Consider the following 24,540-nt stretch of genomic DNA (forward strand, 5'->3'; position numbering starts at 1 on the left):
AACTTGTTCCTCATCCATAAGAGGAAAATCAAATTGAAAGTACGAGACTTTGACTCAGTGGTAGAAATTTAAGTGGAATGGAAGAGATTAATAAACGCTGTAAAAACCAAAGGCTATGAGAACATTTAAATGTGACAGAAACGTTGTCATTGGTGTGTTCCCTTACATGGATATTAATTGGAAGAAGATGGTGCAGAACATATCCATTATCTAGAAAATGTCGCTCTTTTGAATCAGAACAGTTTCTTTATTCCCATAAAATAGTATGTTGTATTAACAGGAGAGCCAACGACCTTACCACTGTGGTGACACAGAATAATGCAGTCTGGGTCTGCTGGGCGCTATTAGCAAGTGGGCATTCAGAACTTGCGAGGTCAAATGAGGAGCTACTTTCATGCCCTCCATATCCACATCCAGTGACGTCTGTCTGCTGATGAGGGCACGGCGGTCGGTCGCTACCGTTGGGCCTTCCAAGTCCTGTTCGGACGGAGAGTATTAACAGCGGACTCCAAATGTATTCCGTATTTCCAGGTTTCCAGACAGTTATTGACACTGTTCCTCACAACCGGATTCAAATCAAATTGCCTGCCTATGTTATAGCACCAACGTTGTGTGACTGGATTCGTCATTTCCTGTCAGAAAGCTATTGAAACCAAAAGTTATAGCCTGGATTCCTGAAGAAAGGATTACAGGCTCTCTGCTGTTCTTAATCTATATAAACGATTTAGGAGACAATCTGGGCAGCCTCCTTAGACTATTTACAGAGTATACTATCGTTTATTGCCTAATAGTTGCTAGTATATCAAAACGAATTACAAAATAGTTTAGACGAGACATGTGTATTTGGGGAAAGATGAAACTGGCCTTCAACAAATAAAATTGTTGAGTCACCTACAAGAGGAGTATAAACCCCATTCAATTTAGGTTATGTGATTAAGCACGCAATTTGAAAGGTTGTTGATTCAGCTAAACGCCTGATTATTCCAACTGCAAACAACTTAGACTGTAACCATCAAACATAAAATGTTGTGACGAAGGCGAACCGAAAACTGCGTTTCACTGGCAGAACGTTAGAAAATGCAACAAATCGTCGAAGAGACATTCTACATTACATTTGTTCATCCTCTTCTGCCGGCAGGAGTGGCCGTGCGGTTCTAGGCGCTACAGTCTGGAACCGAGCGACCGCTAGGCGATTGATGACCTCAGAAGTTAAGTCGCTTAGTGCTCAGAGCCATTTGAGCCACTTTGAACGTCCTCTTCTGGAGTAATGCAGCGTGGTATGGGATCCTTACCATATGGGACTGACGGAAAGCAACTAAACAGTTCAAAGAAGGACAGCTCTTTTGTTTTATCGCGATACGGGGGGGGGGGAGTGCCACGGATATGGTAAGCGAGTTGAGGTGTCACTCATTAAAAGAAAGGCGTTTTCGCTGTGGAAAGATTTTTCAAGAAAATTCAATCACCAACTTTCTCCTCTGAATGACAAACTATTTTGCTAACTCTTCACACGGAAAAATGACCATCGTGACAAAATATGGGATATTACAACTCGACTGGAAAGATTATTGTGTTCATTTTTCTTACATGCTATTCGACAGTGGAACGGAAAAGAACTAATCTGAAAGTGATCAGTGCATTCTCTGCCAAGCAATGAAGTGTGAAATGGTGAGTAACCTAGCAGATATACACGCAGATTTTTTTTAGCCTAACTCTTTCGATTGATTCGATGTAGCTTTCCACGAATTCCTCTCCTGTGCCAACCCACTTATCTCAGAATACCAGTGGCATCCTGCTTCCTTTATTATTTTTTTGGATATGTGCTAATTTCTGTCTTCCCTCTACATCTCCCTCTCGCACCATGGAAGTTAGTCCTTAACACATGCCCTATCATCTGGTCCGTTCTTCTTGTCAGTGTTTTCCATATGTTCCCTCATTTGCCCATTCTGCGGAGAACCCCTACAGTCCTTATATTCTCAGTCCACCAAATTTACAACATTCTTCTACAGAACCACATCTGAAACGCTTCGATTCTCTTCTTTTCCGGTTTTATCACACTCCATGATTCACTGTCACACAACACTGTGCTTCAAATGTGCGTTCTCAAAAGTTTATTCTTTAAATTAAGGCCTGTGTGTGATACAAGTAAGCTGGCCAGAGTGGCCGTGCGGTTCTGGGCGCTACAGTCTGGAGCCGAGCGACCGCTACGGTCGCAGGTTCGAATCCTGCCTCGGGCATGGATGTGTGTGATGTCCTTAGGTTAGTTGGGTTTAATTAGTTCTAAGTTCTATGCGACCGATGACCTCAGAAGTTAAGTCGCATAGTGCTCAGAGCCATTTGATACAAGTAGACTCCTTTGGCTACCAATGCCCTCTTTGCCTTTCCTGACCCCCGATATTTATGTCCTCTTCCCTTCGCCCGCCATGTGTTATTTTCCTTCTTTAACTTCGTACTTCCCTCACTTAGATGTTAAGTTTATTGCTAAACTCATTCCTGCTTCTCATAATTAGTTTCGTATTTGTTGAATTTCTTCTCACTCCATATTTTGTAGGCATTAGGCAGCTCATTCCATTCAGTACGTCTCATAATTTTCGCTTTCACCAAAGATAGGGAAGTCACATCTTAACGTATCACTGATATAGTTCACCCTGAATTTTAATCCCACGCTCGAAAATTTTCTTCTTTAAGCCGTAATAATTGTAATTAATGTATTACAGTAACTTCTGAATACTATCTCGTGTCTTTTACTACTTAGAATAGGGGAAAATGTCGTGGAGGAGCAAGTAGCAGGCAGTAGGGAAGCGTCTTTGTGGCACACGCGGCTTCCAGCTGGGCACCTACCCCGCTCCCACGGCCATCGCGTGACGGAACTGAGCAATCTGGTCCCGTGATAGCGCCTTCCGGCCTCCGGATCCTCACAATGGTCGCTGCTTGTGCTCCAATTACGCGTTATTTACTGCAGGACCAGGTATTCGTTTGGAATGACCGTTTAAACACTTGACGTACCGTGTAAACAGAGGCCGCCGCAACGCCGGGGTGACGTAGGCGTGCTGACGTCACCTATTTGCTGCCCTAGCGCTCTTCGGCACTCGTCTTCTAAGGGGGAAGCATTTATGCATTTATGCGTGCGAGCTCATTGTGTAATCCCAGATTACCACAGGAAATTTCCGCTGAAATCTTTCTGAGTAAAGCTTAAGTAAATATTTTCAAAGATATTTATAACTTGTACAGAAACCAAGCTGCAGTCACTGAACAGGGAGTGAGACGAAGTTGCAGTGTATTTCCAATATTATTCAATCTATGCACTGAGCAAGCAATAAAGGAATCCGATGGCGGGCCGCCGTGTCGAGCGGTTCTAGGCGCTTCAGTCGGAACTGCGCGCCTGCTACGATCTCAGGTTCGAATCCTGCCTCGGGCATGGATGTGCGTGATGACCTTAGGTTATTTAGGTTTAAGTAGTTCAAAGTCTAGGGGACTGATGACATCAGATGTTAAGTCCCTTAGTACTTAGAGCCATTTGAACCATTTGAATCCGATGAGAAATCTTGAAGGGAGTTAATGTTCTTAGGGAATAAATAAAAAATTTGAGGGTCTCCGACGTCATTTTACGGATAATTTTGCCACAGACGCTAAAGGACTAGTAATATAAGTTGAACGGAATGAATAGTCTCTTGAAAGAAGATAAGTTGGTCAGAAACAAAAGTGAAATAAAGGTAATGGAATAGAGTCGTACAAAATCGGGAGTTTCTCAGTGAATCAGAAGGGGGAATGAGAAAATTAAGTAGTTCACCAGTTTTGCGGATTGGGCAAAAATATATCTCGCATTGGCCGAAGTAGTGAGGGTGTAAAATGCAAATTGGCAATAGCAGGAAATGCATTTCTGAAAAAAATTTAACATCGAATATAATTTTAATGGTAACAGGTCTTTTATGACGGCATTTGTCTGTACTGCAGTCCTGTACCGAAGTGAAACGTGGACGATGAACAGTTAAGCCAGCCTATGGAGCCGGCCGTTGTGGCAGAGCGTTTCTAGGCGCTTCAGTCTGGAACCGTGCGACCGCTGCGGTCGCAGGTTCGAAACCTGCCTCGGGCATGGATGTGTGTGATATCCTTAGATTAGTTAGGTTTAAGTAGTTCTTAGTTCTAGGGGACTGATGACCTCAGGTGTTATGTCCCATAGTGCTCAGAGCCATTGAACCATTTTGAACCAACATGAGGATAGAAGCTTCTGTAATGTGGTGCTGCAGAAGAATGCTGCAGATTATTCGGGTTAATGTGACAAATAATGAGGAGGTACTGGATCGAACTGGGGAATAAACAATTGCGGCCCAACCCAACCGAAAGAAGAGATCGGCTGATAGAACAAATCCTGAAGCATCGAGATGTAGTCAGTTTGGTAATGGAGGGAGGTGTGGGGGATAACAACTGTAAAGGCTTGAGTACGATTAACAGGTTCAAATGGTTGAATTTAATTTTCTGAGAATTATCGAGTCATCGAAATTTAACGGAATGTTTTAGTACTGATGTGGAGGTCCTCATAGTTTTTATTGTTCAGTGTAGTGTAATTTGCAGCTTTTCACACCATGCAGATACGTTAACTAAACCATTTTGTAACTCGCTTGGTTCTTCTGATGACTTCATTAGAGGGTAAAAGAGAGCCTCACCTGCAAGGGCTGCTCATATTGTCCCCTAAATCGTTGATATGAATTAAGATCAACAGAGACTGTATAACGCTTGCTCCGTGCACACCATTCTGTTTCATTAGATGACTTCCCGTCAGCTAGGAATTGTGACCTTCGTGATAGAAAACCGCGACTCCAGTATCACAGCTGAACTGATACTCCATAGGCACAAAATTTTATTAGGAGCATTTAGTAAACCACGGTTTCAAAAATCTTCTGGAAAATTAGAGCTATGGAATCATCATGAAATTCTCTGACAACAGTGGTCGTTACTTCGTGTGAAAAACGATTCAGTTACGTTTCACAAGAACAATATTTTCTGAATCTGTTCTAATTAAGTGTCAATAAATCGTTTCCTTCGAGGTACTGGGTAATGTTGGAACACAGTATAATATGTTCCAAATTCGAACTACTGATCGATTTCTTGGATATGGGCCCATAATTTAGCGAGATACTTCTGTTTCCTTTCTTTTGCATTGATGTGACTAGTAAAGATTTGCAACGTTTCGACCACTGATGTGAGTGACCATCAGGGTCCATATTTACCACTGGTCCAACGTCACATTCAAATCTTATACACTGATATTTCATCATGCCTTCATCATGGGGAAGACTGCCTATATCTACCGTCGAGACTCATGTTCGTAGGCTGCTACACAGTCTCACTCACCACCCATATTTTTCTCGTACAGCTAAGTGGCTGTCTAGGTAATTCGCGGAACTGTATAGTTCTGCCGCGGTCATTATGACGTTCTGCCGCCATTGCTTTGCTGTCTCGTCTCAGTTGTCTGTGCCTTGTGTGATAAGGAGTCTTCCCTCTCTCCCAATGTGTACCTTTCCGCATTCACAGCTGCCCTCGTAGACTCTATGTGGCTGCCATTTTTTGACAGAATCTTTCCTGGAGGCGATCACGTCTCTGATTTTGTTGTTGCTTCGGTTGATCGACTTAATGGATAACTGGCGGATAACTTTTCTCACACATTCATCGACGCTTTGCACCTAAGAAGGCTATGTGCAGTCGTTCCGCCTTCTCTCTCTTTAGGCTTCATTTTGTGTTTCCAGTCTTTTTGACAGGACTTTTTCTGAGCTTTCTGAGCGTCTTTCAACTTTTATTTAAGAAACTCATACCGCAATATTGGTTTCTGATAGATATAGTCAGGCAGCAGCAGCCGACCGACACAGACGCAGTAGCAGGGAATTAACCGATTTTGTGACTTTTACGACTTCCTAAGCAGAAGCGAATTTTATAATATCATCTGTGTGCTTTAATAGTTTAGTTTCTTAAGTTTCTGCGTGTTAATTTAATATCTAATAGCCACTGTTCTCTCGTTTTCGTTTGCGTCGCAAAGTAAACCGATTTTGTGACATGTTGCAAGTTACTAATCAGGCGCGAATTATTTGGCTTTACCTGAGTGTTTCGGTAGCTAGGTTTCCGAATCTCTGCGTATTAATCTAATTTATTAGACACAGTTCCTGTTGATAGTTCGTTCATCTAGGTAGTTCAGTTTTTCATGATCTTTAGCATGGATATGGACTGTGATTGTTGTGTGCAGATGCAAGCCAAGCTGTCAGCTCCAGGCTGTGATGGCTTCTGTTACACAGCTTGAGGCTGCAGTGGAGGGGCACCACTGTTGTGGGCCAGCCTTGGGAATCCAACGGACGTCCAGCACGTCTGAGTCCTCTGATCGGTCCTCCCCAGTGGCCAGCCCAGTTACTGCCATGGATGCTATGAGGAGCACAGGCTGCAGCCAACTGCAGGTGGTGGCTCACGTCGGTACCAATGATGTGTGCCACTTTGCATCAGAAGAGATTCTCTCTGGTTTCGAGCGGTTAACAAAAGTCGTAAAGGCTCCCAATCTTGCTTGCGAGATGAAAACAGAGCTGACCATTTGCTGCATAGTCGACAGGACTGATTGTGGACCTCTGGTAAGAGCCGAGTGGAGAGTCTGAATCAGAGGCTCAGACGGTTCTGCGACCGTGTAGGCTGCAGATTCCTCGACTCACTCCGTAGGGTGGTTGGGTTTCAGGTTCCGCTGAATTGGTCAGAAGTTCACTATATGCAGGAGGAGGCTACACGGGTAGCAGGGGCTGTGTTCCGTGGACTGGGCGGTTCTTTAGGGTCTCGGGAAAACACAAAATTGGCTTCAGTCTCAACGGGTGCAGGCCGAACACAGGGAGAACGTAGATACAGGAACCATCGGTATAACTGTTGTAAATTGTCGTAGCTGCGTTGGGAAAGTACCAGATCTAAAAGTGATAATAGAAAGCACTGATGCTCAAATCGTAATAGGCACTGAAAGCCAGCTAAAGCGGAAATAAACTCAGCCGAAATTTTCGCGAAGAACCTAACGGTGTTCCGAAAAGATAGGCTAAACACGGTTGGCGGTGGCGTGCTTTTTGCTGTTAGAAGTAGTTTATCTTGCGAAATTGAAGTAGATAGTTCCTGTGAGTTAGTATGGGCAGAGGTTATTGTTGGCAATCGGAATAAAATAATAACTGGATCCTTTCGCCGGCCTCCCAATTCAGATGATACAATTGCTGAAAGGTTCAAAGAAAAATTGAGTTTGATTTCACACACGTACCCGACTCATGCGATTATAGTTGGTGGTGACTTAAATTCACTTTCGATATGTTGGCGAAAATACATGTTTAATTGCCTCGCGGAGTGGCCGTGCGGTTTGAGGCGCCACAGGCACAGGTCACACCAATATTCAAGAAAGGTAGTAGGAGTAATTCATTAAATTACGGGCTCATATCATTAGCGTCGATATGCAGCAGGATTTTGGAACATATATTGTGTTCGAACATTATGAATTATCTCGAAGAACACGGTCTATTGACACACAAAAAAAAAAAGGTCCAAATGGCTCTGAGCACTATGGGACTTAACTTCTGAGGTCATCAGTCCCCTAGAACTTAGAACTACTTAGGCCTAACTAACCTAAGGACATCACACACATCCATGCCCGGGGTCAAGATTCGGACCTGCGACCGTAGCGGCAGCGCGGTTCCAGACTGTAGTGCCTAGAACCGCTCGGCCACACCGGCCTGCTATTGACACACAATCAACATGGATTTAGAAAACATCGTTTTTCTGAAATACAACTAGCTCTTTACTCGCATGAAGTGTTGAGTGCTACTGACAAGGGATTTCAAAATAATTCCGTATTTCTGGATTTCCAAAAGGTTTTTGACACTGTATCACACAAGCGGCTTGTAGTGAAATTGCTTACTTACGGAATATCGCCTCAGTTATGTGAGTGGATTCTTGATTTCCTGTCAGAAAGGTCACAGCTCGTAATAATTGACATTTGCTGTTCCTTTTCTATATAAACGATTTGGGAGACAATCCGAGCAGCTGTCTTAGATTGTTTGCAGGTGACGCTGTCGTTTATCGACTAGTAAAGTCGTCAGAAGATCAAAACAAATTGCAAAACGATTTAGAAAAGATATCTGTATGGTGCGAAAACTGGCCATTGACCCTAAATAGCGATAAGTGTGAGGCGCTAAATGAAATTTGTTAAATTTCGGTTACACGATAAATCAGTCTAATCTAAAGGCCGTAAATTCAGCTAAATTCCTACGAACTACAATTACTAACAAGAACACATACAAAATGTTATGGGGAAGGCTAATCAAAGACTGCTTTTTAGTAACAGGACACTTAGAAAATGTATCAGATCTGCTAAGGAGACTGCCTACACTACGCTTGTCCATCCTCTTTGGGACTGAGAACCTCAGAAGTTAAGTCCCATAGTGCTCAGAGCCATCTGAAGCATCAGCCATCCATCCTCTTTTAGAATACTGCTGCACGGTGTGGGATCCGTATCAGATAGGATTGACAGAGCACATCGAAAAATTTCAAAGAAGGCCAGCACGTTTTGTATTATGCGAAATAGGGGAGAAACTGTCACTGAAATGATACAAGATTTCGGATGGACATCATTAAAACAAATGCGTTTTTCGTTGCGGAGGAATCTTCTCACGAAATTCCAGTCACCAACTTTCTCCTCCGAATGCGAAATATTTTTTTTTTACGCTTACTTACATAGGGGAAAACGATCACCGTAATAAAATAAGGGAAATCAGAGCTCGTACGAAAACATGTAGGTGTCCGTTCTTTCCGCGCGCTATACGAGATTGGAATAATAGAGAATTGTGAAGGTGGTTCGATGAACCCTCTGGCAGGCACTTATATGTGATTTGCAGAGTATCCACGTAGATGTTGATGTAGACATCTTCGGATGTCAATACAGCGTTTGATTAATCCACGCGCGTCATCCGAGCAAAAATTTTATTCAAAATTAAATAAAATGACCATATCTCTAAGTGGATAACCTCTAGAATAGTACACAAGTCTGTATTGTTCCGCTAACTGCCCGGTTTAAAGTAATCTGAGCTTCCACCAGGTAGTCAACACAGCAATAAAGACCTCCTGAATGGAAACGTTCCCAGTATACGATTATGTATTTCCCTCTTATGGTAGCCTTCGTCTCAGAAAATGTACCGTCGTTTCTCCAGCGTGCCTAAACGTGTCCTATGACGATGACGTGTCCTATGACAACGAAGAGCGTGACAGAGGGAACTTAACACTTTACTATTCACGACGACACATGTTATTGTTTCTTCCTGTTACAATCCCTTTGAATGTGAGAAGAATCACTGCTACGTACGTGCAGTAATTAGTCTAATACTGCCTTCGCGGCCCCTATGGGAGCCTCAATAGGGGAGATGAAGAATATCTCTAGATTCTTCACATAAAAACTGTTTTCGAAATTTTCTAAGTTGTGTTTGGGGAATAATTTTCTGTCTACAAGCGTCAGGCTTTCTCAACATTTCCGTGGCTCTCTGTAATGAGTCATACGTACTTGTCACCATTCGTGCTACCTCTCTTTTTATACATTCAGTATCCCCGTGCTATATTAGCTAAAAATTATTCTTGATATTTCTTACCTAATAATGTACTGTTCTAATGTTTCTCATTGGTATTTCAGCACATATTTGTCCCGCTTTGAAAGAGCGAACATTAACTAACAGTTTAATCAACAATAATTTAACTAGATGTGTAGTCGTCTTCTGATCTGTCAATTATTAAGGCTCACTGTATTCTCTAGGAGCTCATCAGCAGTCCAAGTTCTTAAATAAGCAAGTGAAAACACATCTTCAACCTATCGCTACACAAGATTCTTTCCACATGCTGATTTATCACAACAGTACAATAGTACATTATCCATCTTGCAGCATTAAAGAGAGTTATATACGATATTGCACTGCCTGTGTAGTTCACAAGTACGATGCCTTATTCCTGCATGCATGTCCGAAGGAATACTTCTTAGTAATTATGAACGACACAGGCACTGCAATTATTTATCGACCGACACAGGGCAAGCGTCTTTCAGTTAGAATGTCTCCTCTGTACGGGAATATACATTACGGATGGACGGGTGCAGTTTGTAGGCACATGGTTGACGACTTATGGATGTTTGGGTCTAGGCGCGACGTGTGCTCGTATAGCCTGATTCGCGCGCCGGGGTAGTACGTTATCCTAGTTCCGCCTATTAGCGTGAGCGCCTTGTTTCTGTTCAGTGTCGTGTGAGTTCTCGTGTACATCCCTTTGCTATTTGTCGTCTAGCGCCTGGTGTTTATGTTGCCCTTCCTGATGTGACGCTGTCTCGTGCCGTGATGGCCAACATTCTTCCCTCGATTGCTACACATACAAATACTGTCACCTTCAGTTTTGATGACTCCAACAGGGCGAGGTGGCGCAGTGGGTAGCACACTGGACTCGCACTGTGGAGGAGCAGCATTCAAACCCGTCTCCCGGCCATCCACATTTGGGTTTTACGTGATTTCCCTATATTGCTCCGGGCATGTGCAGACCTGCTCTTTAGAGATACACAACTGTTTGTTGGACAAGATGAAGGTTACTAGAAATCAATTGCGTACTGCGTATTTTGATTCTGAATTATATGTGCTTTTGTTAAATTCCATCACCCCCTTCAACTTGACAGGATCTTATTACGTCACGGCACTCAGGTTCCCTTCACTCATCGTGAAGGTTCCGCCATCATGTTTCTTTTGGGGAATGCTGAAGTGGTCTGTACAAATGTTCAGATTTTTAATCTTCCGCCCGAATTAGACTACAGTTATCTGATGTCCATGATGGGGATATACGACATATTCGAAAGGTACGCTGGTCTGCTCAGCACCGCTTACAGGTCTATAGTGGTGTTAAGTCGGCAAAATTGGTGATTAAAAAAATACTGCCTCTCAATTACAGGTATGCGGTTACCGGGTTCATATTAATTATACCGGTCAGGAAGCAACATTCTTCATTTGTAATTGGACCGACTACCTCCATACCAATTGTCCGCGTTGTGGGGTGGTATTGAAACCCGCTTACGAACAGCGTAAAAAAATTTACTTTAGAGGATCTTCTCCCACAGGATTCTGCAACTGAGCCAAACCCAGGTTTGAGGATAAATGTGGATATTTGAGAGATACATGTAGGTACATTAGAGCCGTCACTCCCGCGGTGCCAGGCCCGGTTATTCAAAACAAGCGTCACGGAACACAAGATGATGATGCGTTTGAGGAGTCTTTTCCTTTGGCTCGCCTTTCGAATAGCCCTCCATTGAAGTACCCTCTTCTGCCGGCTGAGTTTGTGGTCGAGGAAGCTGTGTGTGCTTCTGCACCTGATCAGGGGGTTACTGATAAGTCAGCTGGCGATTCTCCCGCCATCCAGGCCATCTAGTCGCACCGCCTTTTAAGGAATCTGTTTCACAACCCCACTTGTCTCCCCCGGCTACATGGGATACCTCTCTGGTTGTCTCAGCTTCCTAAGCTACTTCTGTTCCTTCTGTCACAGCCTCCTCTTGAAGAGCGTAACTTGATTGATTCCCACGGACCGGGGGGCTCCCTGTCGTTACCAAGAAACTCTCCATAAGTGAGTCCCTGTCTGTCAGCGAGTTGGATGTGGAGGTCTCTCGCTCTCAGTCTGAAACGGATTTTCTGCAGGGCCAAGCCACTCAACCGCAAGAGGCAGCGAAAATTCCGAGGAGCCTTAGTATACAACTTATCCAGTCTGAGAGAGTCGCATCACGGAAGAAGAAAAAAGAGTTGGATGGTGGGGAAGATGTTCACTCTACTTCTCCCTCCGTTTCGTCCACTGATTCCGCCGTGGATTCTGGTACATAGCTCCCTTCGATGATAGTTCTGTAGTTTTGTGTTTTTGGTTCCATTTCTATTGTCTATGCAAGCACATACTTTCCTCACTTTGAATATTAACAGGATTGTTTCTGAACTTCAGCTCGCAAATTAGCTACAGTTTATATATGACGCTCGGGCGGACGTAATTTTTTTCAGGAAGTACTGTATTATCTGATCATTTTTCAATTTCTGGGCTCTCGAACTTTTTTTAATGTAGCTTTCGAACTTTTTATTGGTACGGCCTTATTTTATAGGGAAGGATTTCCATTACAAGATTTCGAAGTTCTCGATGATGCTAGGGGTACAGGATGCACCTCCTGTGATTTCACTTTACTTCTACTATATGCCCCTTCTGGCTCAGGTCATTCTATGGAATGTTCACGTTTCGACAAAGAGAAAATCATTTACCTGCTTCAAAACTCCCCTACAAAGATTCTATAGGGTGGTGATTTTAATTGCATTCTCCGGCCGGGAGCCGCCAGAGTAGCCAAGTGGTTCTAGGCGCTTCAGTCTGGAACTGCATGACCGCTACGGTCGCAGATTCGAATCCTGCCTCGGGCATGGATGTGTGTGAGGTCCTTAGATTAGTTAGGTTTAAGTAGTTCTAAGTTCTAGGGGACTGATGACCTCCGATGTTAAGTCCCATAGTGCTCAGAGCCATTTGTACCATTTTCTCCAGCCGGAGGATCAGTCTCTTAATTTTAGTTTCATTAAAGAGCTCGATGACATGGTAGGCTCCTTGCGTCTACGTGACATATGGATTTGTCGGTATCCTACAGTTATGCGATACACTTATTTTACTGACACCTCTAGCAATCGCCTTGATAACACCTTTCTGATTCATTGTGTGGGAGTTGACGCGATAGTCGCCTGTTTTACTGATCATTGTGCTGTAGCCGTCACATTTAATTACGTGCTGCAGCCGGTAAAAAATGTAGCTTCTTTCCTGGATGCTCAATATAGCCAGCCTATATACAAGACTATTACATTGGTGTTGTCATTTAGCAAATGTGGGCCCCTTGCTCTCATGCTATAGAAAGGCACTCGTCTATTGTGTAATGGTGGAAACTACTTGTCAGACCACAAATTCGTAAAGCTCTCATGCGTTTTGGTGCCGTAAGGGCGTCAGAAGTCCGGCGGACCCAACACTATTGTTATTCCGTATTACGTCAACTGTACGACTGCTCTAGACAAGCTCCTCTACGGACTATGGATGTACGCCAAACCAGTCTCTGGATTAAGGACCACAACAACAAGTAGTGCGTAAGCTTAGGGACCGATGACCTCAGCAGTATGGTTCCAAAAGACCTTACAACAAATTTCAAAATTTTTACCTGCGCGACCACATACGGATATGATGGAATAGTGAAGGTACCAAGTCGATCTAACTATAAAATAAATGTTAATGATATGATTCTCACTTGGGGTACGAAAGGTCCTGATTTCAAATCCCAGATTAGATCGCATGTTTACACAGTTGTTAGAGGGTTGCCAAGTGTACGCCTGTTTAAATAAAGTAGGTTTGCCGTGAGCTTTCCGTTCCAGAAAGTTACTGCGAAAACTCCGGACAAAATCTCAACAACGTTCCATTTTACAAGATGAGCTGACTTCACTATTCCATCATATCCGTATGTGGTCGCGCAGGTAAAAATTTTGAAATTTGTTGTAAACCAAACTGCTACATTCCATTTTACAAGATGAACTGACTTCACTATTCCATCATATCCGTATGTGGTCGCGCAGGTAAAGTGGTCGCGCAGGTAAAAATTTTGAAATTTGTTGTGAGGTCTTATGGGACCAGACTGCTGAGGTCATCGGTCCCTAAGCTTACGCACTACTTGTTGTTGTGGTCCTTAGTCTCTGGACTCTGGACTAGTCAGCCCTCCACGTTACTCTACCCTGTGCAAGCCTCTTCATCTCCCAGTACCTACCGCAACCCACATCCTTCTGAATCTGCTTAGTGTATTCATCTCTTGGTCTCCCTCTACTTAATCTAACTTACGCTAAAGATAATACACACACCCATGCCCGAGGGAGGAGTCCAACTTCCGACGGGGGGAGCCGCGCGGACCGTGGCAAGATGACTCAGACGAGCGCGCAGGAAACACGTTTGCATTGCATCCTTCGATAACGCCGGTAGTAGAGTGTAAACACCCCACCGTGATATTTTCAGCTTACTTTTTAACTACTTTACTCAACTGCATGATGCCCACGTTCCGGTTGACAATTTTCCTGACAACTTTCCCTCCTTGCTGGATTGCGTCGTTACCCCTGAATTAAATGACGTTTTTTGAGCGACTTCCACAAGGGCAATGAATATGATGTTACCAGGTCTCAGTCACTTGAGTCACCTGGATTGGATAGTGATCCTAAGAAATTTTATGTTCATTTTTGGGCTGTCATAGGTGACAAAATAACGTCGGTGGTCAATGAAATAATACGAGGTGTCTCGCTTTCTGGTCCTTTCAAGAAAGGTAAAATCGTCCTCATCCCGAAAACCAAGAGTCGATCTGATCTTGACTGATTTCGTAAAATTGGAAATTTGTGGTAAGGTCTTATGGGACCAAACTGCAGAGGTCATCGGTCGTTAAGCCTACACACTACTTAATCTAACTTAAACTAACTTACGCTATGGACGACACACACACCCATGCCCGAGGGAGGACTCGAACCTTCGACGTGAGGAGCCGCACGGCCCGTGACAAGGCGCCCAAGACCGCGCGGCTACCCAGCGCAGTTGACTTCGTCCGATTGCTCTCTTAAACTTCGATTATAAAACTGTTGCTCGGACTAGAAACACCTCTCTCTCTAAATCGCTCAACAAAATCATTGCTGTTCACCAAAGATGTGTGCCTCGACGCTCGACACTAATTTCTGTTATCTCAGACGAGGAAGAATACAGTCGTCTAGCTTCTGGGTCACTATATTCACAACGTTGTTGAAGGAGTAAACGACCCTGATCCTCGTGTCTTTCACCATTATATGGAAACCACACATTGGAAATGGCTACAGTTTCCACATTATCGAGTGCTTTTTGCAAATATACATTTTCTTGATTTTAATCTACAGGGTGTTGGTTAAGTCCTCCTGCAGTCTCTGGTGTCTCCCTGTTTCTGGTGCCCAGTCATGCAAAAAATGGTTCAAATGGCTCTAAGCACTATGGGACTTAACATCTGAGGTATCAGCCCCCTAGGCCGGCCGCGGTGGCCGTGAGGTTCTAGGCGCTGCAGTCCGGAACCGCGGGGCTGCTACGGTCGCAGGTTCGAATCCTGCCTCGGGCATGGATGTGTGTGATGTCCTTAGGTTAGTTAGGTTTAAGTAGTTCTAAGTTCTAGGGGACTGATGACCTCAGATGTTAAGTCCCATAGTGCTCAGAGCCATTTTTTTTTGTATCAGTCCCCTAGACTTAGAACTACCTAAAACTAACTAACCTAAGGACACCACACACACCTGCCCGAGGCAGGATTCGAACCTGCGACCGTTACAGCAGCGGGGTTCCGGACTGAAGCACCTAGAACCGCTCGGCCACAGCGGCCGGCCCCAGTCATGCAAAGTCCTGTTTCCTTAACTCTTCTTCCTGACACACATAAAACATAAAGAAATTAAAAAAATAAAAGAAATAAATAAAGTTAAAATAAGACAATAAGTCGTGAGTTTGTTACCTTGTTGGCAACTCATATTATATGATGACTTTGACTGTGATCGTCTGAATGTTCATGGAGGTACCAAGTCGATCTAACTATAAAATAAATGTTAATGATATGATTCTCACTTGGGGTACGAGAGGTCCTGATTTCAAATCCCAGATTAGATCGCATGTTTACACAGTTCTTAGAGGGTTGCCAAGTGTACGCCTGTTTAAATAAAGGAGGTTTGCCGTGAGCTTTCCGTTCCAGAAAGTTACTGTGCCTTCTCAAAGAAATGGACTGAGGAAATCAACAGTCTGATCTAGCGAAAACTTACGCACATAAGACCACATACCAATAAAGAAACTTGTGGTAACATAATGAATAATGACAACCACGAACAATTTGTTTACTTGTTGTTGTCAACTCACTTCTGTAGAACAAAACGAAAAAAAAAAAAAAAAAAAAAGAAGTGGTGAGGTGACCGCTCGCGCTAAGTGGGAAATCAGATTTCGAATCTCAGTCTGGCACGAATTTTCACTTTCGTTATCCCAGTGTACAGCTAATGGTCGTCCACATTCGCAACTGCGAATACAGTCTACGCAGCTAAGGAAATTTTGTCCACTTGCGCTTATTTCATACGATGTTTCACGTTCGAGAGGTTACAAAGAACATAGTCAAAGAATACCCACATATTGTGCAGTGAGAAATGTATACGTCATATCATGCTTTTCCTCAGTGTTCCAGAACTTGTATTGTTCAAGTTAATGATTACGATAACATCCAGGGTCTAATACAGACAACAACTTAAAAAAATCTGCGTAGTTTGATGTTTATAAGACGTAAGTATAAAAACAAGAATATAAATTAATCTGATAAAGATACGAAATATAACTTCCGAAGTTGTGGAATGTGTCACATGTAAACAACAGTACATTACCTTTACATCAAGCTAAGTTATTTCTGATTTAGTTAACTGTGACTTTGGAATATAAAAATAATCCCTTGTTTGGTGAGCATAAAGTGTTTCTTTAACATCACGAAAATTAAACGTGGAAAACAATCGATTACAAGTGGCATCTGTCTGCACAATCTGGCAACGCTTTAGGCTGTGGCAGTTCCTGTCTTCTCTTCGAGGTTTTATGCTGTGACTGCGCACTTGATCTAGCGGGAAGCAGCGCATCTTCGAAATGCAACGTCTGGCGTTCGAAACCACTCGTTGCTCAAATTTTTATAGCGCCTTTCATCTCAATGCTGAAGTCTTTTGCGTAATGATAGCACAGCTACAGTGTGTTTCACTTTCTGACATATTGGTAGTAATATTTCCTTCCAAAAACATTACCGTGAAGGATTTGTTGGTAAACTGCCTGCCTCTGAAGGTCACATGAGTCAGAGCTCATCAGGGCCCACTTGCTGTCTTCCTTGTACTTCGGAAAATTCTGGATAATTGTGATAAGTTCCTATGGGACCTAACTGCTGAGGTCATCTGTCCCTAGGCTTACACACTACTTGAGCTAACTTAAACTACTTTACTCCAAGGACAACACAGACACCCACGCCCGAGGGAGGACTCGAACCTCCGACGGGGGCATCCGCGCAAACCGTGGCAAGACGCCTCAGAAGCGCGGCCCTCGCACTTTGTCGAAAGTGTCAGCTACCATTCATTGCTTTGGAGAGTACAAAATGGTTTACCGTTCTTGAGTGATGCTCCACAAAAAAGTCTAAGATTTGCAATTTCACGCTCACTGGCAACGTAGGTAGGCGATTTGTAGGTGATAAGTATTGTATTACACTAAAAGGCAGGACATGAATATGGTTCAAAAATAATGTTATAGTTTGTGATATAGTCTGACGTCCTTAATACGTTGTTTAATGTTGTTCTTAATGCCTTATATATGGTTTATTTCCCTTTTAGAAGTGAAACTTCATGCACCTCTTTGTGAGAAATTCGTATGTTTTCGTCTAGCCACAGCCAGTAACTGTTGTGTAATGAGCTTTACGCTCATTCTTTGATTTCTTACGGTAAATGTGTGCCATAAACTGTGTGAATACCTTGCAGTGCATGCTCTATAGCAACGCAGGCAAGCTGCACATTTTGAGGTCCGCATATGGATTCATGGAGAACTTAACACTGGTCGAAAGCGATATTTAGGTTTCAATTACTTTTAAACCAACGACGTTTCCCACTTTTGAAGCTACGCCAGAGTGGAAGGAAGCTGTTAAAGTCGGTGTTAGCAAACGTCTACAGGGTTGGCTAATTGTTATTTCACAGATTTAGCTCAGAGAAACTATATTCTCTTCGTTACTATTCCCCTGACATGTGGTCCTATGTGATGGGCAAAACTCAAATTCGTATGGTTGGCAGTCGAGTGGAAGTTCTTCAGAGACGTTTATATACTGAAGAAACTTGGTATTCACAAATCAGATACCTATGACCATTAACACAGCTTACTGAGTCGAGGTTGTGAGAAGACTTAATGTGTAAAGGTTTCCTTCTCACTTTGTTAAAGAGTTTCTTCTAGCAGTTTGCCGCTCCTTTAAATAAAACAGAAAACTACACCTTAAGCCGCGTCCACACATGCGCGCCACGAACCCCGAGCGGTGCGCGAGGCACACGCGCGTCGCTCGCCTTTCGTTCGTTGAAATTGTGGGTTGCAACGAACCTCCGGCGATCCACAGGAAACCCACGAAAATATAAGTATTCGAAATTAAAATTGTATTAATACCTTCGCCGGCCAGTGTGGCCGAGCGGTTCTAGGCGCTTCAGTCTGGAACCGCGCGACCGCTACGGTCGCAGGTTCGAATCTTGCCTCGGGTATGGATGTGTGTGATGTCCTTAGGCTACTTAGGTTTAAGTAGTTCTAAGTTCTAGGGGACTGATGACCTCAGATGTTAAGTCCCATAGTACTCAGAGCCATTTTTATTAATACCTTCAGCTGCTGACGGGCGTTGATACATATCAACGGGGACAGGTGAAAACGTATGCCCTGATCGGGGCTCGAACCCAGGATCTCCTGCTTACATGGCAGACGCTCTATACATCTGAGCCACCGAGGGCACAGAGGATAGTGCGACTACAGGGAGTATCTCGCGCACGCTTCCCTTGCATGTCCACACACTACATTCGTAGTGTCCCTGCAGTCGCACTATGCTCTGTGTCCTCGGTGGCTCAGATGGATAGAGCGTCTGCCATGTAAGCAGGAGAGCCTGGATTCGAGCCCCGATCAGGGCACCCGTTTTCACCTGTCCCCGTTGATATGTATCAACGCCTGTCAGCAGCTGAAGGTATTAATATAATTCTAATTTCGTTCTATACAGCTGCAGGTCATCAATGGTGTGTGTTCTTTCGGACATGTCCAAAAGAACAGACACCCTATCCATATAAGTATTCAATCTGCAGCCAAGCTGTAAACATGTGTACGTGACGGGAAAATTTCGGGATTATGGTGATGAGTGGTGCGGCACTATTAATGGCAAGTTTGTCGAAAAACAAAACGAAACGTCGACGTTGGTGGCACACTGAACTTTATAAAAAAAATAATGCAGAACTTATAATGGATTTGAAGTCACAACAAATAAGTGGTCGGTATAAAAATTTCTGTCGAATGTCATCTTCTGACTTTGAAAATCTGCTACAGAAAGTATTTCGAAAGAGGACACTAATTTCCACACAGCAATTTCCACTCAAGACAGGTGAGCATTAATATTTAATATTTGTTGTACATCATTTGTTTACTTCGTGTTTATAATTCCCTGTGTGGTTGTCGTAAGATCCTGACCAAATAAGCAATGGTGGGCGTGGATATAAAAAAAAAATTGGCTGATCTAAATAAAGGCAAGTCTGTGCAGCACTCGTCCATGAGTTACAAGGATATATCAAGGTAACATATTAACACCGTTGTTTAACTCTTTTAATTTTGAAAGTTGTTTTATTTTTAAAATATTTTTATAAGTATAAAATTAAACGCATTTCGCACAAAATCATCAAAATCCATTAAACTAAAGTTATGTTACACAAAATCCGAAAACTGTTCTGCAGTTATTGATGCAACAGGTGATAGTTGAGAAGAGACAGGTGTCAAGGAATCATATGGCGATTGTACGGGAGCAGGTACTGGTTGCAAAGTGTGCAAAACGTATTGTTGTGAATGTGTGGGGTGATATACACTTTCTGGAGGGATTTTCCAATGCTGAGCATTTGGAGCAGCCCAATCAAAAAAACCCTTTATCGGCTTCCATAAGTATGTCAAACACGGCATGCAATGCCGATTTCTGCGTTTCAGGTGAATATTCCTTTACTTTTGCAGCGACATACGCAAAAAAGGCATCGATTTCGTCGGACTTATTACAAGGCTCTTTCTCCAATTTCTCTGCAACATATCTTCTGGTAAACCTTGCGGGATGTAAGGTCGTGGTCCATGAAACTCTTCAGCTCCTAACGTTTCGTCCAGTGCTTCGCTGGACATCTTCAGAGGGGTGTTTCTCCTCCGGTGAGTCTTGCCGAGTCGGACCACGGATTTTTCAGTCTTCGTTTTAACCCAGCCTTCACCTCTCCTAAATGAGACGAGTCGCTAGAAACAAGACCTGGTTCTCACACTCTCACTTGTCCAGATTTTGGCCTTTAGCTTACGACACACAGCTAGCTGGTTCCTAAAAAGATATACGTTTATTGATAGATGATTACTATTAGAATATCTGTTTGTTCACGTACGCATGCACACATACACAAACACATGTTGTAAACAGAATTTACATAGTAACAGATGGACCAATACACTATACCCACTGTAAACTAAAATGCCATAGAATACTTTTGCACAGACAATTGTCCCTAATATTTTTGTCTTAGATGTGAATTCATGCCGTAACAGTGTATCCACACATCATGTTGAAAGTCTTTGTTCTGTTTGCTAAAACAGTCCCCACGGAAGTTGGCAGTTGGTAACCAAGCTTCACAAATTCTTGTAAAAGGATTTTTAGTACGTACATTTAATCCGAGGCACCCTAATAAAATGTGATCAGCTTCCACCTGTTCTCCACTAGAGCTGAAAGGTGTCCCTACGATGTGCATCCTGTGAATATATTTATGGCAAAATACGTGGTTAAGTTTGAGCCTCAGTATTATAAAGGAGTGGTGAATAGGCACTAAATATTTATGTGCTTTCGTGGGATAGGAGACTAGCAGATGAATTATTACATACTTCCAGCCTTTGTGTAAGTTGTTTCCTCCCACTCACGTTGCCAGTACTTTGCCATGCCTCTGCGTAGTATATATCTTTAATCCGTACTTGGTATTACAGTCCACGTGGCAGTTCTGTCACAACAAGGTCTTTGACTAAGCCATCAACAGCTTCATTGACAGTAATCGCACGATATGGTTTCACTCAAACGAAGTATGGCTTTCTTCAGGCGTCGATTCAAACACTTCCATAATCCTGCATACACAACAGTTTCAAACAGGAGCTAAAATTTTTAAATATACTGTTACAGCAGAGACTGACTCCTTGAGATGGAAATATGAGGATGCTATCGCCCATGAGCAAGAACATATTTGGTATAGCAATAAGTACCATAGTTATGATACTTACAGCTGGTGGTAATCTGAATAACCTACACTTCTGTAGGCACGCTATGAAGTACGCACTTCCGATAGTCACAGCGTTTTGAGCCATCAGTACAGATACGGATTGCTTTAGGATGCCTATGTTTTGTTATTGGCGCCGAGCAGTCTAAGGCGCTGCAGTCATGGACTGTGCGGCTCGTCCCGGCAGAGGTTCGAGTCCTCCCTCGGGCATGGGCGGGTGTGTTTATCCTTAGGATAATTTAGGTTAAGTAGTGTGTAAGCTTAGGGACTGATGAGCTTAGAAGTTAAGTCCCATAAGATTTCACACACATTTGAACATTTTTTTGTTATTGGTGTGGGCCTCAAAGGTAATGTGAATTATTACTAAGCTGTTTTTAAAGTGATCGGCGAGCTCGCAGCGTCGTTATAGGGGAGGTCCTTTGAAATAAGTGGACGCCGACAGAGCAGCGGCGCAGGCCCCGCTGCTGCGAGGAGAGGGCAACCAGTTGCGGCAGCTGACGTCACACGTGGACAGATGAGGTGATGTCAGACTGGAGTAAGCAGGGTGCGCACAGATAAGTCATCTTCGCTCGCTTGTCATGTCGACAGCTCCGAGGCTGCTTGTTAACGTAGCATCTCCTATTGCAATGACTGCGCAAGTCATTCTAAAGTGAGTGACATAAATGACAGACTAAACTAATTATAACACATTATATTAATGAGGTAACGAAATGTACCTAACAACCGAAAAAAAGCGCAGGTCATTCCTGGTTGCTAGAGGGGTCGTGTGACAAATGCCCATAATTATTGGCCTATATCACTGGCGTCAATCTGTTCTAGAATAATGGAATACCTTTCATGCTCACATATTATAACATTCCTGCAGAACGAAAATCTCGTCTATATAAGTCGAAAAGAATTCCATCAACAGGTATCTTGAGAAACTCATCTCGCTCGGTGTCAATATAAACTTTAATCAGTCAGCTTGCTTTGTTCATTAGTGAGATCCTCAGCCCTATGGACTTCAGGAAGGTGTTTAATATAGTTGTGCACTGTCATTCAGCGAACGCGTTATGATCTTACCATATATCGGATCAGTTTCGTTATTGGAATCAGGACTTCCTTGCGGCTAGATTCATATTTCGCTCCTAAGAGCATAAAATCGAAAGACATACAGGAATTTTCAGACGGAGGAGGAGCTGGAGATTAGTGTTTAATGTCCCGTCGACATCGAGGTCATTAGAGAAGGAGCACAAGCTCGGATTAGGGAAGGATGGAGAAGGAAAGCGGTCGTGCTCCTTCGAAGGAACCATACCGACATTTGCCTTAAACGGTATAGGAAAGGGTGGCCGAGCGGTTCTAGGCGCTACAGTCTGGAACCGCGCTACAGCTACGGTCGCAGGTTCGAATCCTGCCTCGGGCATGGATGTGTGTGATGTCCTTAGGTTAGTTAGGTTTAAGTAGTTCTAAGTTCTAGGGGACTGATGACCTCAGAAGTTAAGTCTCATAGTGCTCAGAGCCATTTGAACCATTTGATTTAGGAAAATCACATATAACATAAATAAGGATAGGCGGACACGGGTTTGAACCACTGCTGCACTAATGCTTGTCTAAAGTGTAAACCACTACCCTTCCCGGCTCGGTGAAATTTCAGGAGAACCCCAAGGAAGTTTACTATTATATACGATCTAGTGAATAACATTGGAAGCTCCACGTGTTGTCGGTAGGAAGGCGGAAACACTAGAAGACAGTAGCTTATTGTAGGAAGATCTGCTTGGTATCGGCGATTGTTACATAGGCTGTCAGGTCATCTGGGATGTGAATAAATGTAGCAAACAGGTGACGAGATCCACTACTGTTAGATTACGTTAACCCTGGAGCGAGCGCGCCGAAGTATGAAGTGCGCCACCCAACAAACAACATTGTCTTGTACCGGTCCATTGTTGTCTTACAACTGTGAGCTTGTACCTATTCCTTCATTGCTGATTCAGCTAATACAGTGGTAAGTTGTGTTGCCATACGTCCAAGTGAGCAGCAGCAATATAAAACAAACAGCTCAGAAAATACTTATAATCTTTGCAAGAAAATGACCCCACGACAATCCCTCAATGAGGCTGTTGTCTACGATATAATTAGTTATCAAAAAAGTGAGTGGGATCTGATGTAGCTAGGCTGAGGGGTAACACCTGTACGTAACACCTGTACGTGGCAAAAGAGTGATTAATGAAAGTTTATTTTATTATTGTTTAATTGAGCAGTGCTTTAGCTTATATAATGCAAGTTTGATTTATCGCTGTCTAATTAAACTATGATTAAACTGTGATTTTGCTCATACATTTTTACCTTTGTAAGATAAGGACAGCTATTCTTTACATATGTACAAAGTAAGCCATGCACCAGCTCGTTTTACAAAAATACAGGATCTGGACGACAGTTAACGTTGCGAAATCACTGGAAACAGTAACTAACGTAAAGTAACTAGGAGTAGCCATCCGGATTGACCTAAAGCTAATGACCAAGTTGGTAGACTAGGAGGATTCTGGCACAAATTAGGTCACATATGACATCATCGATGACGTCATCGATAAGTCATACGATTTACCCACCCCTCCACTCCCCCATCCCCTCTAACAAAGGCCAATTGCCCTATGTATAAAATAGTGGGAAATTCAAAAACTAGTGAGAATTTAAAAAATAAGCTACGTTTACCCCCACTCCTATGACCTCGCTGTGGAAGTGGGGCTGTTGTACTAAGTGTAAATTAACTGGAAATTCAAAAATCCACGATTGTGCGTTGTCATGCTTGAGGAAGTAGGTCACTCGTGCTACATATGGAATTCAAGGTGGTCACAGGGTTTTCCCCTGAAGGCACTGCGTAAGCAGAACTGTTGTCGTAAGTATAGAATCCGCTCAGATACTGGCAAAACCAGTATTACTTCAGAAAACAGTATGGTACCACAAAGGGAAGTAACCAGTCTGCTGACCTACTTAACATTTCTGTACGGGCTTACAAGGCTAAGTTTAAGTTTAGAAGAAAATTCTAAGTCGCCAATGTATGTATCATACAGCATCCTCTTATTTAAATTGAAAAATAGTAAGCGTATTGCTCTCCTAAGTTTAAACAACTACACTCGTTGTGTCACTATTTAAACGAGTTTTTTCGAGATGGCATGGTTGTCACTATTATGTTGTGCAATAGGAACAATTAAGACTTTATTTAAAACCACAATCGAGGGAGAGGAGGGGGGAAGGGGGTGCACTGAGTCACTAGGCCCTGAGTCACCAAAAGCCCCCCCACAGCCATCAGCTGCATTGTCGCACTGCAGAGAGCTGCATGACACACAATGCCGATTCTGCTGCCTAACATGAAGTGTGCAATGGTAGTTCCGATTTCTACCACTAGTATGCTGTTTACGATGGTGCTACAGCCAGATACCAATCCGAGCTAAGTAAAAATGGCATA

The sequence above is a fragment of the Schistocerca piceifrons genome, chromosome X (genome assembly GCF_021461385.2).
Source record: "Schistocerca piceifrons isolate TAMUIC-IGC-003096 chromosome X, iqSchPice1.1, whole genome shotgun sequence".
Lineage (NCBI taxonomy): Eukaryota > Metazoa > Arthropoda > Insecta > Orthoptera > Acrididae > Schistocerca > Schistocerca piceifrons.